This window comes from Crinia signifera, chromosome 3 (genome assembly GCF_055691185.1).
Source record: "Crinia signifera chromosome 3, ASM5569118v1, whole genome shotgun sequence".
In the NCBI taxonomy this organism is placed as follows: Eukaryota; Metazoa; Chordata; class Amphibia; order Anura; family Myobatrachidae; genus Crinia; species Crinia signifera.
Genome location: NC_139219.1, coordinates 296,761,918 through 296,781,954, shown reverse-complemented (window position 1 = coordinate 296,781,954; position 20,037 = coordinate 296,761,918).

Below are 20,037 nucleotides of genomic sequence, written 5' to 3'. Positions count from 1 at the left end.
CTTTTGTTTTTTACTGTACTACCAATATCCTCTGTATTATGTGCATTGTTTATTGTCTGTAAAGCACCTTGAGTCCTGTTGGAGAAAGTGAGATATATAAATTATACTTACTTACTTACTTACTTTATATTTAGAGCCCTGAAAGCTAAAAAATGCCAGGAGCAGGGTATCTCAATACAGAGCAGTGATCGAAGAACTTTTATCTTATACAACCATTGACAAACATACATTTCCCTTTTAATGTGTCATCCTAGCTTAAATTACAACACAGCACAGAAAATTCATGACCAGCATTTTGGGTAAAAGTAATTGCAAATGAGCAAATGTAAACCAGTCCATAATAGATTTCAGCTTTGTTCCTTCCAGTAACTGATAGACTATACAGGTAATTACTGTACATTAATAAATAGTCCCTGCCAAGGAGTATAAACTACTGTCTAGCAGAGTATAGAAGCGACAAACAAAATAAAAAATATATTATACTTATTTTTTATTATGACTATTTCTCTCCACCCTCATCATTTGTATTCACAATTATTTTTTATATTATTATTATTATTATTATTGACAATTTAAATTTTTAAGTATTTTATTACTGTAAGATTATTGAAATATCGAAGTATTGTTGTGATTACTGTTGTTGTAGTAAAGGTAAATATCTAATGTGTAGTAATTGTCAAAATATTGCAGTAAATGTATGCTCTTGTATAATGTATATCCTTCAGGTTGTGTTTATATTAACATCATGCATGGGAAGGAAGGGAATGTTATGATCATAAACATTATTGTTGTCGAGCTGAAATATGTCATTGTCATTTATAACCAAAGTGATAATGAAAGGGAAACTGTAACAACATTGTATTTGCCGGAGGCAGTAGGAATCTTGCAAGAACCTGATGAAGGGCAAACTTAATGACCTCATAAACACATTCACTTCTTGCACTAGATGCCCTATGATATTTGAATAGAAGATGTTATGCTTATAAACATTGACCCATCCTGCAAGGTTGAAAGCTATACTTTTATCTTTAACAAGTGGTACGTTATATTTCTTTTTCACAATTGTCATGTCCTAGGTTATAAAATATATGGGACATCAGCACATATTGGATTATTTTTTATATAATCTTTACTTTGTAACGATGATGATGATAATAATAATTAAAGCTAATAATAAATTAAGTATTATTTTGTTTATTCAAATTTGAAGCTTTAAAATGTTTAGGAAGACATTCCTACTGTAGATAGTAAATGGAATATAGGAGTTGAGAACCATGGCATATTTAAAGCTAATAAAATGCACAATTGAGATTCATAAATTTATGCTTAAAAAATAATGAGAATATTTAACAAGATACTCTTTGGGAATCTGTATATGTATTAAAATAAAGAAAAGTATTAGCAATGCTCTAATTTAAAAAATTTTGAATTTTAAAATGTGATAAGATTTGAATTTGATATTAAAATATACAGTAAAATGTATTCAAATAAAAATTGAGAATTCATAAATTTATGCTTAAAAAATAATGAAAATATTTAACAAGATACTCTTTGGGAATCTGTATATGTATTAAAATAAGGAACAGTATTAGCAATGCTGTAATTTAAAAAATTTAGAATTTTAAAATGTGATAAGATTTGAATTTGATATTAAAATATACAGTAAAATGTATTCAAATAAAAATACTCTTTGGGAATCTGTATATTTAATAAAATAAGAAACAGTATTAGCAATGCTCTAAGTAAAATAATGTAGAATTCTAAAATGTGATAAGATTTGAATTTAATATTAAAATTCACAGTAAAATTTATTAAAATAAAAATTGGTTAAAAACAATTTGCAATTGCAGCAGTTAGTGAAGCATAAATATGCAACAGAGCAATATATATATATATTGGTCCATTCACAAAAATAGTTAAATTGTAAATGAGAGAGGGACACTGTTTGTACTAGACATAGCCTATGATCATAAGTTACTAGCAAATGTACAGTAAGAGTATCATTAAAATATGCTTAACATAACTGTCGAACAGAGAATCACATGTTTTATACTCCAAGCTGGCTATATACTGTGTATATAAGTGTCCAATTTTGGTGTTTGCTTTTCGCCATAATCTAATTTAGTGTTATTCCAAGTTCTAAATTATGGTCGGTGGTTGCCTATTACATTTGATGCATTTCAGTACAATTAATTCACTTTCATCAGAAGAATAATCACTTGTGTGTATATTCACAATATTTGAAATAAGGCTTTCCAATCCATTCACACACTAATTAGTCTACAGCTGTCAGTTTAAGAAAAGGTTCAAAATAGACGAAGGAAGCTTAAAATTTAGATGCCAAAATTGAACATACCATTTGATCTGTCATGTTGTAAAACAATTAGTATAGCCAAAAGTTAGGTGCTTTGATTATTGGAGAATATATGATAAGTGAATCTTTAAAAGTTTTACTTGAAAAAGAAAATGAAAAGAGACTTAATAGCAGGTTTGCATAAAATTACAAAAATGATCAAAACATCTTGTCCGCTCTTTTTTTTTTTTACTGCAATTAATTGTAAATGTAAAGTGTAATTCTGAAAGAGCTGAATAATCAAGATAAATTCCTAATGAGGTAAGTTATGTAACATCTCATAATATTAGAAACAGCACTGCCAGGGAAACCTCTCAGGCACCAACACTAGGGTTTGTGGCTGACCACTGAAAGGGGCAAGTGTTAGCCAGTTAGTGGATTACAGAGTGGTACTGCAGGGAGTACCACTCTGTAATCCATTCACTGGTCTACCTTCATAATTAAACTACAGCTGCTCACCTTCAACAACAAAGTCCCCACCAGTCAACAGAGGTCTTCGCTTATAACAGCTGCCTTTTTCCCAAAGAGAGAGACGCTGTCACTGATACTGAGATGCTGCCAGGACTTAACAAAGGGTTATACGATTATAATTGACACATATAAATGGAAAACACAATTACAAAACTGTCACAACCCTTAACACCTACACATATGAATAAATTAATGATTAAATATTGTATAACTTACGTACAGTACACCTTTTCAATGATGACACATGACTCCATTTTGTAAAGTATCAAAAATATTTATATACACACAATGATAAAAGAATTATGCAAAATTATACTTTCCACTTGCAAATAACTCTGCTGCTGCTATTTTACAAAGAAGATAATTTTTGTTTAAATATCTTGGACGCCAGCTTTCAGGGGGGTATTATTTATTTATTAACAGTTTCTTATATAGCACATACATATTCCGCAGCGCTTTACAGAGAATATTTGAACATTCACATCAATGTACATCAATGAACATTCAATCACGGGTCACGACTGTCCATGATCCCGATAACCATGACCCTGGCCCGTTTTTGTTTTACTGGACCGCAAATCACCAGGTAGGATTTAATGTCTCACCTGACGATCGGTGAAAAGGGGGCGTGTCCGTGTAAACGCCCGTGGATTGTTGAGATCCAGCCGTGATCACGACAATGCACAGCCGTTATCCCATTCGATCTGCCTTTTCAATGCTGTCAGGCAAGATAGCATTGAATAGGCGCCCACTTCTATTTCCCCTGTCAGAAATAGCAGCAGAGATTGAATGCCCCCCTTAGTCACTACCTCCCTTTCCTTCTTTTGTTACATATAAATGGAAAACACAGGTTATAGGCTGGAGTAGATGAATAATCTTGCAGTGAATATAAAGTCAGGCTGTCATTTAAAAAAATGCATAAAACTATCAATGGAAGCATAAGAAATACTGGAGGGACTCAGTTAATACTGAATGTAATATTCAAGAAGAGCAGAAGATGCAGAGGGAAAGGAGACCCTAGACCAGGCAACAGAGTCAAAGGGAATCCAGGACTGTGGCAGCACAGAGTTTACACCAAGGCACCAGGTTCAGGAAGCTAAATACAAGGACATGAAGCTTTAGAGGACACTTATGCGACTTTTCGGAGACATCTCCGTGCAGCACCATGCTGGTTTCGGGTCTACCACACAATGGCTTGGATCCACATGCAAAGCAGCTGCTGATGCTGCACTCTGACATCCCAGTCTTCTAGTGAAGGCCAGCATCAGGAAAAATGTAGAAAGCCATAGAGCTGCCTTCAGCGGCTGATAGCCAACAAACGGCCTTGGTTAATAGAGGAGTGAGTTAAGCTGAATTCAATTTTCTAAATTGTACCACAAAATATTATTCTTATTTTATTTGCCAAATGTCTTTGATGGCCGAGTAGACCTTACAGGGTACTTGTGGAGTATCACGGCTCCCATCGTATGCCATATGTAGTGGCATACGATGCGATACGATTTTTACAGATTTTTGAGCATTTTTGCTCAAAAATCGTATGCGATCGCATCGGATGCCATACGATGGCATACGATGCGATGCGATGGCACCCGATTACGATTTTTAAGCATATTTGCTCAAAAATCGTATGTGATCGCATCGGATGCCATACGATAGCATGCGATGCGATGCGATGGCACCCGATTTTGCATTGAAATGCATCAGAATGCATTGAAATGTGTATTAAACTAGTGAAATGCCCCCAAATGCCATTTTTCATAGTGCACCACCCCCACTATCAACGTCAACCCGAAGCGTGGCGAGCGGCGGCGGTACGCGTCCTACGACCTTTTCATACCCCCACTATCCACGTCGGCGCGGAGTTGAGAATAGAATAGTGTGGCGAGCGCAGCGAGTCACCGAGCCCGAAGCGTGGCGAGCGCAGCGAGCCCCGCGAGGGGACGCGGATACCTGTGAAGCCCGCGAGGGGACGCGCATAGTGGGGGTGGTTCACTATGAAAAATGGCATTTGGGGGCATTTCACAAGTTTAATATACATTTCAATGCATTCTGATGCATTTCAGTGCAAAATCGGGTGCGATCGCAACGCATCGCATCGCATGCGATGCGATTTTTAGCATACGATCTGCATACGATGCAGGTCGTGGGAGCCGTGATACTCCACAAGTACCCCTTACAGATATTCCAGGTCATGCCTCCACCACCACACAGCATTACCAACTGATAATAGTCATGTCAGCAATACTGAAAAAATGGAAAGGTGTGCTATCAAATGCTGCTGGCAAGGGTTGTCAAGCCCTGATATATGTAAAACCAAACAGAAAAAAGTGCCAGCGCAGGCTGTTCCAATGATTTGGACAAGACGGTTCTCAATAAAAATAAATTATTTTAATCACTAAAAATGCATATAATAAATAACACAAAATATCACATTTAAGGATCTATATCTAAAAAATTAGAAATTGCTCCTGATGAAGCCGGACGTGTAAGTGCCGGGGAAACGCGTTGAGCCCACCAAACTGATTCGCTGACACCCCATCTCCACTTCCCACTGGCAATTTCTGGACTACATCTTTATGGGATTTGCATCATTCCTAATTATTCCAGCCACAACAAGAGGAAACGTCCAAACGGGAACCTTGAGCCCTTGGAATCATAGGGCAATTCAGGACATACGTGTCACCTCCCATCTGGACCAAACAATCACCAGACAGGATCCTTGGATGGTAATATAACAAACCAGGGCCGGATTATAGTGGGGGCACAAGGAGTCAGTACCCCTGGGCCCCCCTCTATCTAGGGGCCCCCTGTGGTTGGTATGTATTTTTTTTTCTAGCTAATGGTTTTGTGCATGGGAGTGGGGTAGTGCTGCAGCTTCACCTATCTACCAATGTGATAATAATTAATGGTGCTGAGCATCAGGAGTCCAGGCATACTGACTGCAGTGCATTACTGGGAGTTGACTAGACAGTGTAATATTCTCCCGTGCAGTTTGCGGCCAGTAATGACAAGTAGGAGGGGCCCCCCGTTCTAAAAAGTCCTGGGCCCCCCAAAGGCTTAATCCCGCACCATAACAAACCACTCGTCAGCCATATATAACCCCACATACATCCTGCCACAAACCATGCAATCAGCGATCAATATGGCATCAGAACTTGATATGTTCATATTTTAGATATAGATCCTTTATTGTGATATTTTGTGTTATTTATGATATGCATTTTTAGTGATTAAAATAATTTATTTTTATTGAGAACCGTCTTGTCCAAATCATTGGAACAGCCTGCGCTGGCACTTTTTTCCTGTTATGTCAGCAATACTGGCTCCGATCATGGATGTTAACTTCTGTGAAATCCAGAACGTCAAAGTACAGTACAGCATTGGACTAAACCGGATTTATGACAAGGTGTCCAGCATACAATGTAATTATATTTAAAAAAAATCATCTGCATAAATGTTTTGTACTTTTCCCTCACATGTTTTGTTGTTTTTGATTTGGCAGTGTGCAACAAATTTTTATTTTTCAGAATTACATTTAATCTTTATCCCAGATGTCAAATATTTTTTTTTACACTGTACTAAAATCCTGAACTAATAAAATATGTATGTCCAAAAATATTGAAATTTCCAAGGGAGATGTCAATCCCTGATCAAATTCAGTTTCTTTGAATTATTAAGGGGTGAATGCTTTAACACTTGCTAGGCTTTTACAGATGCTGTACATGCACACATACATTCATGAGACAACATACAGATTAACAATCCTTGTCTACTTATAGGAAAAACGGCACTTAAAAAGCAAAGGGAGGTGAAAGAGACAGATGGGTTTATTTACTAAAATGGAAATTCTATTGAAGATGGGATGTTGCTAGGGACAACCAATCCGATACTATCTATTATCTTCTAGATGGGGCTAAATAAATTAGAAGTAGATCCTGACTGGTTGTCATAGCAATATATCATCTTCATTAGAACAACCATCTTAGTAACATATACTTTTCTTTATAATGTATTTTACAGTGTTACTGTATTTTGCAGTATAAAGTAACTTATGCTGCAAATGCCCAGGACCAGTGGCGTAACTAGATATTCGTAGGCCCCATAGCAACGGATGGTGATAAAATGTAAGTAAAAACATATTACTTATACAGTAAAGATGGGCCCCCTTCAGCTCTGGTCCCCATAGCAGCTGCACCCCTTGCACCTATGGTAGTTACGCCCTTGCCCAGGACTCACCTGTCACGATCCGGGTGTTAAAGCAAGTCATCTTACTGGCTAAGTGCCTGCGCAGGCTCAGCTTGCGTTACAAGTTCCGTTACAGCCGGCATCCTGAGCGCTGTGCGCCTCCGTGTCAGTCATCCGGCAGTCCTCTCAGCGCTACTAAGTCTGCGGCTGCGCTGTGCACCGCTCTCCTCACCCGCAGTAACAGTATCCTTTGCTCAGTAAATCCTGTGTCCGACGCCATTGCTCCCGGCCACAAGCATGGTGTTCACAAACACACTTTCCCGCCTTAGCCAGACATGGTGGCTGCCATGATGTTGTCAGTCACATGTCTGGTTCCTTCAATCCGGCAATGAGTTGATCTCCCAGGTTACCTGCCCGGCCAATCCAGGCCAAGCCATGGGTATAAGTATCCTGGGAGCTCTCATCTCATTGCTAGTGCTTATTTGTCATCCTGTTATGCAAGTGTTGTCTGCTGGTATTCTCCCTCTGATACAGTGTTCCATCCAGGTGCTCCAGGTTGCTGTGTCCATCCAGGCTCACCATCGCCTGTGTCCATCCGGGCTCACCATCGCCTGTGATATCGGGTTCCCCATCGCCTGTGTCCAAGCCGGATCTGCTGTCCTGTGCCATCCAGGTTCCCCTGTGACATCAGCTGCGATTCCACCTGCCGCATACCTGCTTACCAGTTCCAGCCTAGCTCCGATGTTCCACCATCGATCCTGACCGATACTCTGGTTATCTGTCTGCTGTCTCCATCCGTTCCATCCGGATTCCACAGCCTTCATCTGCAAGTAGTTCTGTTTCACCTTACCAGTGACTGTCACTGCCATTCCATCGCTTTACAACTGCTTGTACCATCTCCATTCAATAAACCTGTTGTATTTTACCAGCTGCCTGATTCTTCCTCTGGGTGCACTGTCGTGCTCATATGCACAAGGGTCTCCTACAGCCTGCCCGGTTCCAATACCGATCTAGACCCAAACCAGAGGTCTTTGTCCCGTCGACTCAGACCCCTGGTGAGACATCACCTATATGTAATCTCCACTCATATTTGGGCTGGTGAACATGTAATCGGAAATGCAGCCCATGCGGAATTGTGCATTCATATAAGTACATCCGTTTTCTTATAGATCTTAAGCACCCAGTATGGGTCTTTTGTAAGTGCACACATGTTGGACAAATCTTATTTTTAAATTGCAGCCACTGGTCTATGTTGTGCTTTATATATATATATATATATATATATATATATATATATATATATATATATATATATATATATATATATATATATATGTAGATGTCATCAGTGTTCAGCTGCTGATAAAGTTACATAAATAAAACGGTAGAAAGGGGGTGTGTTTATCCAATGGGCAGAATTAAAAAAAAAAATGTCTTATTGGGGCCCTATTATTCTAACAATGGATTTGTAAAATGATATTTAATATATACCATTTATTTGATATCCTTGAAAATGGTAATCACTAATTAAACAATATTAAAACATAGTTAAATGACTCATAGGGGTAACTAAGATGGGAGATCTGTTTCACATGGGATGTCACTATGGGCAACCAATCAGAATCTACTTCTCATTTATTTAGCTCCTTCTAGCAGATAAAAGATAGTGGCCCTTATTCAGATCTGATCGCAGTACAAATTTGTTCTCAAAATGGGTAAATCCATGTGCACTGCAGGTGGGGCAGATGTAACATGTGCAGAGAGAGTTACGTTTGTGTGAGTTATTTTGTTTCTGTGCAGGGTAAATACTGGCTGCATTATTTTTACACTGCAATTTAGATTTCAGTTTCAACACAACCCACCCAAATTTAACTCTCTCTGCACATGTTACATCTGCCCCACCTGCAGTGCACATGGTTTTGCCCATTTTGAGAACAAATTTGTACTGCAAACAGATCTGAATAAGGACCAGCATCTGATTGGTTGCCCATAGCAACATCCAATCTGAAATAGAACTCCCATCTTAGTAAATTGACCCCATAGTCTTTACAAAATCAAGATGATAAATGCATCAGGTGCAATTTAGGACATTTCATAAGATAAATTACCTCCAAGAATGTGATCAGGCACTTAAGTAACACTGGGCCAGATGTATCAAGCTTCTAAAAAGTGATAAAGTGGAGAGTGATAAGCAACCAGCTAATCAGCTCCAACCTGTTATATTTTATACCAGTCTGTAACATGGCAGTTAGGAGCTGGTTGCTCATCACTCTCCACTTTATCACTTTTTGAAGCTTGATACATCTGGCCCAATAGGGTAGATGTATTAAGCCCGGAGAAGAGATAAAGTGGAGATAACGTGAAAGGAGATAAAGCACCAGCCAATGAACTGTGTTTGAAAATGACAGTTGGGAGTCTATTGGCTGGTGCGTTATGTCCTTTCACTTTATCTCCACTTTTTCTCAACTTTATCTCCTCTCCAGGCTTAATACATCTGCCCCATTGCTCCTTAAGGGCAGGATGTACTAAAGGGAAAATGCGGTAAAACGGGGGTTTTAACGCATTTTCCTATTTACCATTACCCGTCCGCCCCGTTTTCGCCTGGCAGGGTATCGCCACCCAGAGGTCCACCGTCCGTGTGCCCCTCCCCCCTCCCATCCTCCTGATCACCAGCAGGTGTCACAGCCGGGAGGACATCCGGCTGCAGGGGGGAGGAGGAGACGCAGGGGGACAGTGGCAGCCGCTGGGATGTGACGGAGACCGCCGCAGACCACATCAAAGGTATCGCGGGGGTCTCCGTCACCGCAACCCGATGCTAGCCGCATATGTTAGTACATATGCGGCAGCATCGCAGCGGCTGTCAGGCGGAGGGCAGCGATGTATATAAATACATCCCGCCCTAAGTCTCACAATAGTGTAATTCCAGCTAGATGCTTATTATACAATCAAACATGGCTAACTTGGCACATTGGGGATTATTCAGACCTGATCGCTTCTCTGCTAAATTGCAGAGCCCTGTGATCAGATAGCACCTCCCTTTTAGAGAGAAATCGCACCACCGTAAGGCTGCGAAAGGCCTGAGAAAATCACACCAATAGCTGCAATTCCATTCTCAACTTACTCACCATCGAATAATTTTTCCAGTGTGTGCAGTCTGTGAGTAACCCAAAACCTACTCAGCCTGTGCAATAGAAACAGGCTGATCTTGGCCGAAGCTGACATCACACACCTTCCCTGAAGTTCCTGGGCATGCCTACATTTTCCCTGACACTCTCAGTAAACTGCCCGCTGACACCCAAATACGGTGGCTTCCTGTCAATCAACTTGAGGACAATGAGAAATCAAAAAAGATGCTGGAAATTCTCATTGAATGGCCTAGCGCTTGCGCACTATGATCCGTACTTATGCGCAGATGATCGATAATAGTCCATCTTGCAAAATCACAAAACAGTAATGAATAAACCACATTTTTTTAAGTTGACCATATTATGGACATATAAATCAAATAAAAAAGCTCTTAGTATACAAACGAAGCAATTAGACATACAGTAAGTGAAAGATTTGGTAAGAAATCTCCAGTTTTTTTTAAAGCGGCAATCCTTTACACTGCAAAACCAGTTTGATTTTGCAGTGTAAATGATTGCCGCTTTAAAAAAACTGTTGATTTCTTTCCAAATCTCTCACTTTCTGATTCTCTCACCCTATTATATTTCACCCATGGTGTGTACACACGGGGAGATCCACGGGGAGTTACATAATTGACACTCAGCTAATCCATGCTGGGGGAACAGCAGAGGTGTTGTAAATTGTCACAATATCTTAATCAGATTGATCCCCAAAGTCTGACCCTGAAAAAATATTTTTTTCTTAAAAATCATAACTTCAAACGCCCTGGATGAGGTCACCTCAAGCTGGTTTCACATTGCAAAAACCTGCTTTTAACCCGTTTTTGTAAATGTGTCTTAAAACGGGTCAAAAGCCAGTTAAACCCCATTCATATTGCATGTTGTAAAGGTATATTGCAGTTTCAATACCATTTTTGTACCTTCAGATTCAACCAGTTTCACCCATAGAAAGCCATACAATGTAATTTGAAATGTTTTTTTCCTGCTTGTGGGTGGGGATCATGTCTGGTTATCATTTGTAGCAAATACCGTTTCTGAGCTGTTTAGACTGCAGGGAAAACGGCTCAGAAACATGTAGGATCCTGCTTTTAACACATTTCAAAATACCGGTATTCTGTAACCGGTAAATTGACAATGGAGCTTTCATATTGCAGCTTTTCCCGTTTTAAAATGGTAAAAAACGGTAATATACCGTGTCAAAGCTGCAATGTGAAGCTGGTGTCCGTCTCTGCTTACTGGCTGACCAGATAATTACATCTGTGATCATCCCATAATGACCCATATGCTTATTAACTCAATTCCTAATAATTGTACATTACTTTCTGGGTCTAATAGAGCATAAACGGTGAGGTACTGTATGCACTATTTTTCTATTTGATTTTGCTTATAGAAGTAATATCGAATAGATAATCGAATGGGCATCAAATGGTTTTTGTACATTCAAAGCAGATTCTATCCCAATGCACCCTCCTGTGTATTGTAAATCGAATAGAAAAATAGTCTTGGCAGCGAAGACTAAAGTATATAGTAGAAATCTAATAAGGAAAAAAATCTAGGCAAACAACTGACGCGTTTCGCCGTCTCAGTGGCTTTATCACCTTTGATAAAGCCGCTGAGATGGCGAAACGCGTAAGTTGTTTGCCTATACCCAGTTTTATTGGACTGTTCCAGACCAGCCTTGGACCCCTTCTTTTTGGACCTTTGCTGCACTTTGGACATTGCCATCACCTGGAAGGATCCTAATAACATCTCCTGGATATTCAAGCTCTGGGTGACTCCCCTACTTTGGATGGTGACTCGGCCCAAAGTCCAACTCGGGCCTTGAGTCCCAGGGAGAAAAACCACACACCCCAGCCTCTTATCTACAGGTGGACGGTAATCCAAAACTCTTATATGCATTTGCACTTTATGGTCCTGACCCCAGGCACAATAGGAATGGACAGTCCTCACATTGCATTTTAAATCCCTCATAAAAGGCCAGTTGCAATTTGTACCGTTATTTTCCATTGGTCATGTTATTTAATAAAATGTATTGTTTTTAAAGTGTACAATCAATCCAATCCTTATCACATATTACTCATTTCAGTCAGCGCTGCTTCTTTTTCTTTTTTTTTTCTTTCTGGCCCTGGACTAGCAAAGTGACCAGGGGGCAATTTAACACCTTGAAGGCTGTTAATACATCGCCCTGGATGCTAATTACTGGGCGGGATTGCAGGGGACAGCACTACCGAGCGTTACTCGTGGGCTTTCCCTAGTGCAGGTAAGGTGCGCTGTTAATACATATGAAAAAACGTAATTCCCCCCAGTTAACTAGCGTTAAGTGCAGATATGTACTTAGCGCTAGTTGATATATCTGCCCCAGTAAATGTTATTTCTCCTAACCCTGCAAGTAGGAAAGGCTGATGTACTTTTTGCACCTTAATCAGCCTTCCTGGCAGTTAAAACTGTATTGCTTCTTTCTGTTCCCACAAGTTGAGCCAGAATGACTTCTATTTATTTAGCGTTTTGTTCTGTTAATCTTGAACATCCTTAACATACTGATTCTGGTCTAATGGTGTGTACACACATTAGATGTGCCTTAAGATCCTATCCACGATCTGATCAGATAGGATCGTGGATAGGATCTTAAGGCACATCCGATTTGCATCCTATCTTGACTATATAGTGCAGATCTGCGCTATATAGACAAGGCAGCCAAGACTTTCTGGCTTCCGATACGTGAACGCGCATCGGGATCGGATCGGGATCGCAAGGGTTAAAACCCTTGCGATCGGCATCCGATGTCGATCCGATGCCGATCCGATGTTGACTATATCGTCAACATCGGAAAGGAAATCGGACCGTGTGTACACAGCATAAGTGTTATAAATATGTAGGCGTCCAATTGTAATGCCATATACAGTTCTCGTGTCTTTATGTATTAGAGTTCTGTTAAATTGCTACTAGGGTTGCTAAATGTGTTTTCATAAAAGCTACAAGCCAGATTATGATGTAAATAGTTTATGAGCATTTGTCCACCTGACACAAAGCATACAAATACCACACATGCACATACACTAGACCAATGTTGATTTGCAAGTCAACATACACACATCGATTTATATTGCTAAATCATTTTTACATGTACATTTGTAATGAAAAAATGTTATCAACCCAAACACTGATATCACATTACCCAGAGCTTAAAGTGGTCCTGGAGAGGTGATGGAAAACATTTCCATCTACCGCCTAATGTTGAACCTGATGTTGTATTTGGGGTAATAGGATATTGCCATAAATGAAGCCACAGATGTTTTTGGAAACCTTTGGCTGAACAGTAGGGTTACAATTCTAACCAAATTTAGTTACATAACGTGTGTGTGTGTGTGTGTGTGTGTGTGTGTGTGTGTGTGTGTGTGTGTGTGTGTGTGTGTGTGTGTGTGTGTGTGTGTGTGTGTGTGTGTGTGTGTGTGTGTGTGTGTAACTTTTTTAAAGCATTTTCTTAAATTTTTTGTATTTTTTAAATAATTTAAACATTTTATTCTGTTTGCATCCTTCATGCTACTCTCGAAACCTTGGTTTTATTAATTGTAGAAGCTGCAACTATCCCCAATGAAAACACAAGATTCTGGCAGTAGCCGGCTAACGAGCATTTATTCCCTTTACTGCATCAGTCCTTATACATGAAAATGAAGGAGCAGCAAAGGTCATAGGAGAACATGTACATATGCCTCTAAATGCATTGTCTCTGCACTCTCTATTAGAGCAAAACTACAGTAGATTCAGCCTCTCCAAAACAGGCTGCGTATTGTGTACTATTGCCCTCTCTACATTTCCTTTTCAGACAGACTATAGTATGCTATCATTGCAAATGTAGGACTTGTTTCAGCTTTGTTAGCAAAGCAAAAAAAAAAACACAGAAATGGGAATGTTTCATTGCAGGTGGGGCAGATGCAGTGTTGCAAGTACGGAGGACCTGTAAGAAATATGTTGCAGGTACGCAGTACCACTTACCCCCTGACCCACTGTCAATTCTATTTTTATTTTAAGTCCAAATATAATGCATCCACAGCCCGCCCACCCAGGCAGGCTCCACAATTGTAAGCACAAGCTTCCCAGCTCTCCCCCAAGCAAGAGTCAACCCACCCCCAGGCATTCCCTGTTTCTCATTCCCTGTCTCCTGATGCCATGCTACTATTGCTGTGTGTGATCACGCCCCCTCATGACAAATGGCCACGCCCATTTTTGGTGGAGGCTATCAGTACCACCAAGAAAAAAATCCTACTTGCACCACTGGCAGATGTAACCTTTTTCAGAGAGTTAGATGTCTAATATCTGTGGGTTACATGAAAAAACAGACCGTACTTAACCTACAGAGAAACGATATAATGGTATTTGCTCCCCTTGCATAGGAACATAGGACATTATTCTGGTTCACTCCTTCTGGCAAATTCCTTCTAAGATGTACAAAACCATATGCACTGCAGGTGGGGCAGATGTAACACGTGCAGACAGAATTAGATTTGGGTGAGTTATTTCTGTGCAGGGTAAATACTGACTGCTTTATTTTTACACTGCAATATAGATCTCACTTTGAAGTAAAACCCCACCCAAATCTAACTCTCTCTGCACAAGTAACATCTGCCCCACCTGCAGTGCACTTGGTTTTGTCCAGCTAAGAAGGAATTTGCCAGAAGGAGTGAACCAGAATAAGGCCCATAGTGTGTTCCAGACACAAAATGACTTGCTTTATTAAAAGAGGCCCTCAATCCCTTTGGCAGCCTGACCCAAAAAAAATGATGCTATGTAATCAAGTTTGCATTATGCGAGTTTGCAAGTAAATCACAGCAGCAGAGATGAATTATTAAAGGCAGGCAAAGTTCTGTTAGTGTGGTAACCAATATTCTGCACACAGACCATGCCAAGTGGTGATTTGATTTGATACAATTATCCTTTGCCGTTCTGTTTGGGTTTACTGTATCAAAAATTATGTTTTTCATTAATATTCAAACAAGGGACAGTCTCCAAACTTTTGAGCAATAATATGTTACAGGGGATTTACAAACATGATTATTGCACGTGAAACATTTCATGTTGGTTTTATTATCATTTTTGGATGAACAACATTTGCATCTGGCACGTATCATTGCTGTAACATTCCCCACAGAAGTTCCAGGAGCAGTTGATTATGTTATTGGGGAATTGTAGGACCTGATGTTTTTCCATTATCATTCAAAAATATTCTCTAGTGCGCTGGAAACCAGTGTGGTGCTGGAATCGGCTGGCAGGGAGATAGGGAGGGTCGGTGTGCAGGAGGGGGGTAGGGTAGCATGGCCCTCCTTTTGATCTAACATCAGGATCAAATCTAGATTGGATACAGCTCAATACTAAGCAATTCTGACTAACTTTCTATATGATTTTGACAATATTGTCAAAATCGATTCAAAAGTTAGTTAGAATCGCACTTTATGTACACAGCAATAGTGGTGCTATGATGCTCCTGATCGATCCCCTTCCCTCTTTACACACCACTGCCTTGGGGTTTAATCTGCATGATTCTTAATTAATCATTCAGATGCTCTCACATGTTTGATATATTTGCAGGTGTAATGTGTACACAGAATACCTACCCGAATTACCAGTGTACTGTACCTGCCTACTTACGTTTTACAGGGAGGCATCATTACCACCAAAACTACTTTTACATTATGCTATATAGTACAGTGAATAATGCAGGTGCTTCAGGTTGGCTCAGTAAGATGCGAAGAGCCTCCGCTCGCCACCTGTCTGAGCACCCACCCCCTACCACCGATGATTCCCCTCCATAACAAGGGAGGGGATGTGTAATGAAAACACAACCCTTGCATGTCTCCGCAGCGACGACCATGCCCATAAAACGCTGGGTGTTCCCATGGGCGACCCCAATCTCTGCCGCTGTCCGCCCCTGGGCCACGCCTATTCTTGAGAACGGCTCGGTGACTAAGCAAGCCGAAGCCGTTCACAAAGGAGATCTGCACATATGCATAATATACCAAGCTCATGTGCAGAGCCCCAAACATCGATTAAACCAGAATAAGGGCCAATAGTTCTTAGATTTTTAACACTATAATTCTGGCAAAACAAAGTGGTATTACAGATTACAAACTCTAATACCGCTTTCACACTGCCAAAACATTTAAAAAAACTGTATTTTTAAACGGTATTTAAAACGGGTCTGAGCCTTCACATTGCAGTTGATTACCGTTTTAAGTACCATTCACATCAGTCAACCCATTTAATCCCCTGAACACGTTTCAAGGCAGAATGCAGAGGACAGCCTATCACAGGTCTGTAATCTGTTGTTTTTACTAAATACCGTTTCAGAGCCATTCTCACTGCATAAAAAACGGCTCTGAAACATGTAGGACTCTGCTTTTTAAACGTTTTGAAATACCGGTTATCTTTAACCGGTAAATCAACTCTGGCGCTTTCCCACTGCAGCCTTAAAAGTTTTGAAAGGGGAAAAAACGGCAATATACCGTTTAACAAGTGCAGTGTGAAAGGGGTATAACAGTACATTGTTCTATATTTTTTTCTATATTTTTGTAAAATATTTTGAACACTTTTTTCTTTTATGCACAGTAAACATCCCAAGACATAAAATGCCAAGGATAAAGTATATACAGTCCTGTAACTGATATTCCCCGGAACAGGCATCTGACACCCCATAAAAATCAATGCAGGGCACAACCTGTGACAACCTGAAGGCGATTTAAAATAAAAAAATATTAGTGAATCTTTGAAATGCTGGATTCAATTTATAGACTGCTACTTTAATATTATTGGGAATTATTGTGCGGATCTTTGCAGAGCTCCAATATCGCTGTCACGAGTATGGTCTGAAACCAGTGAGGCTCATAATTCCAAATTCTATTTCGGAAATAACTGGGAGCTGTTCCGATAAATTACTTTCTGTAGAAGCCTGATATCCTTACCCTCCTTCTCCCAAGCTGCTCTGCAATTACTTTGTTAAGGTAAGAAGGTTTAGGTTGGACCATGGGGATTTAATATCTCATGCACTTCAATCTTGGAGAAGATCTATACTACTGCTGTTTCTCAGAAATTTCTCTAGAGACATCAAACAACCAAGCCGGAGGCAAATCTTTGCTGTGATTTGTGACTTGTATATGCATGATTTCACTGTTAATCCATAGTGTTGCTTGTCAGGGGGAAGATGCATCTTAGAATTAGGATCCTGATGTGAAAAGATGGATAGGTGCTGAGAGATCAATTTCAAGCTACTTTCACACGAGAGAAAGATCCGGAATGAACCCAAACGCTCGGCACCACTCAATTAATCCTCAATGGGTAATTTCATAAATTGTATTCTGGCTCCAACATTCGCAGAAAGTGTTCAATAAGATATCTGTATCCTGTTTATCTTTCTAGAGATAGCTGGGTAGAAGTACCGTACTAAAGTCTTTGTAGGAGTTAAAGTGAAGAGAGATAAAGTGTCAGCCAATCAGCTCCTAATGGAGATGATACAGGCGGCTTTTGAAAAATGACAGGAGCTGAATGGTTGGTATTTATCTCTGTCTGCTTTATCTCTCTACAGGTGTCTAGTTCCACATGCCCAGCATGCATTGCCTCATAATGGGGTCTATTCCTAAAGCAGTGAAAAAGAATAGAGAAATGAGGCAGCAGAGGAGTTGCCCATGGCAACCAATCACCTGCTACATATAATTTTATAGAATGCACTTTAGAAATGTTACTTAGAAGTTGATTGGTTGCCATAGTCAACTTCAGCACTGGTTGAATTCTTTATAAATAGACCCCTGTATAATAGGGATTGACTATCGGTGGGTTACCCATCGATTGTTACCATCAATGGTACCATTGATGGGTAACCTCAATGGTGTGAAACATCTGCAAGGGGAGTATTCATCATGTTTCCCATTGATGGTCACCCCTGCTTTATCATGCAGAAGGTTGTGGACCAATAAGAGCCTGGTGGTGGAGCTTTGCAGGGGTATCATGGGCGGAGCTAAGCTCTGTGTACCAGCACAAATTCCTTGCCTTTGATCGGTGGTGGAAAACCATCTGGTTATCCCTCCATTGATGGCAAAGGTATTCATAATTGGTTATAGACCATCATTGATTCAGAAACATTGATGATCAATGGCCATCCCATATAACATACTGGCATATCTCGTGAGATAGCTTTATATTCCATACTAGGAAGCCTGCTCGAAGAAAATGCTTTAAAAAGCTAGTCTGCTACCTTGTGACTGCTGTTGACAGGTCAGCACTGTGCTCAGTAAATGGGATAGAATTATTTTCCTTTCTGTCCGTTGCAGCTTGGCACTAACGAGTGCCCTCCCCAAATAAGATTACCGAACCTATTTCAGGTATACTGAGTTAAATGCTGGTTAAGCAGAGTTGCCAGATCATCCCTGCGGTAAGGCATGTCTTATACTTGTTATAGTATACACACATATTTAGATGTTTTCATTGTAAATGTCTGAATGTTCTACGTTACACGTTGCATACAGGTATTAACGGGACTATTGCTTGTCCTATTATACAGTTTTTTAAGTAATCATATTTATTTGCCATATTATTGACTCATATATTTTTTATTGTCACTTTTAAAATAAATAATGGTAAATGCATACCGTTTTTAACAACATTCCGACATCAGCTATCATTATTTTTTGTATAGATTGGGTGTATACCATTCTGACTTATCTCTACCACTATAGAATTATTATTATCACTCATTGTATGTACAATTATATATTGTTTTTTATACACTGTATGAGCATTATATTGCCATATAAATAGCCATCTGTAGGAATGCGCTGTAAGACCGATGTTCTAAAGTTTCTTGGTGTAAGTTGGCTGACTTGCTATCATTTGCAGAAATCAGAGTACAGTATACAGAGTGCTGGCGGAGGCTGGGGGGGGGCATAGCGGGGACAGGGGGCTTCCCTGCCCATCTCTGCTTCAGGGAGACAGACAGGGAGCGTGGGAGAGTGGGCAGCCGACAGAATGGGGTATGATAGCGTCTCGTACGGGTGCGCCTTATTCTGTCAGACTCTGTCGTCTGCTGGGGGGACAGCACATGGTGATTCTATTGCCAGGTGCCGGTCTAATGAGAGCGGCTCCATCTGTACTTGCCTACTTGTTTGGTCTCCACTCCGGAAAAAGCCTGGAGAGAAGACACTTCAGACCACTATGGGGGCAGGGACATCATTAGGCCCCGCCCACCCAACAGAGCTTCCCACAGCTTCCAGACGGGTATGAAATTATGAACTGAAAAGTTGATAAAGCAGCTGTCAGTACAAACCCTAATGCTTAACAACTACTACCAACATCAATGTCAGAATCAGAATCAGCTTTATTGGCCAGGTATACTTTCATATACTAGGAGTTTGTGTTCGGTTTGCTGTGCAACAGCCAGGACGGTAACAAGTAAACAATATACAATATAAACAATATAAACAGGTGGGGGAACACGTACAGTCATACAGAAAGATGTTCTGAGGGGACACAATGTTAGATTATGTGCAGAGGGTTATGGTGTGGCTAGAGAGTGAGGTGTTCACAAGTTCACGTGTCAGCAGGTGAAACGCTTGAGGGAAGAAACTTTTTAGGCTACTGGAGGACCTTGAGGGAATGGCCCTGTAGTGTCTGCCTGATGGCAGTAGATTAAACATGCCATGACCAGGATGTAGTTGGTCCTTGACTATCTTCGTTGCCCGCTTTTTTTGCTCTTGACAATTAAAGGTCCTGAACAGAGGGAAGGTCGGCCCCGATGATCTTCTCCGCTGTTCTGACTACCTTTTGGAGTCTGCATTTGTCTCTCTCACTGGTGGAGCCGTACCAGACCAGCATCGAGGAGCACAGTAGAGACTCCACAATCACAGAGTAGAAAAGGAGCAG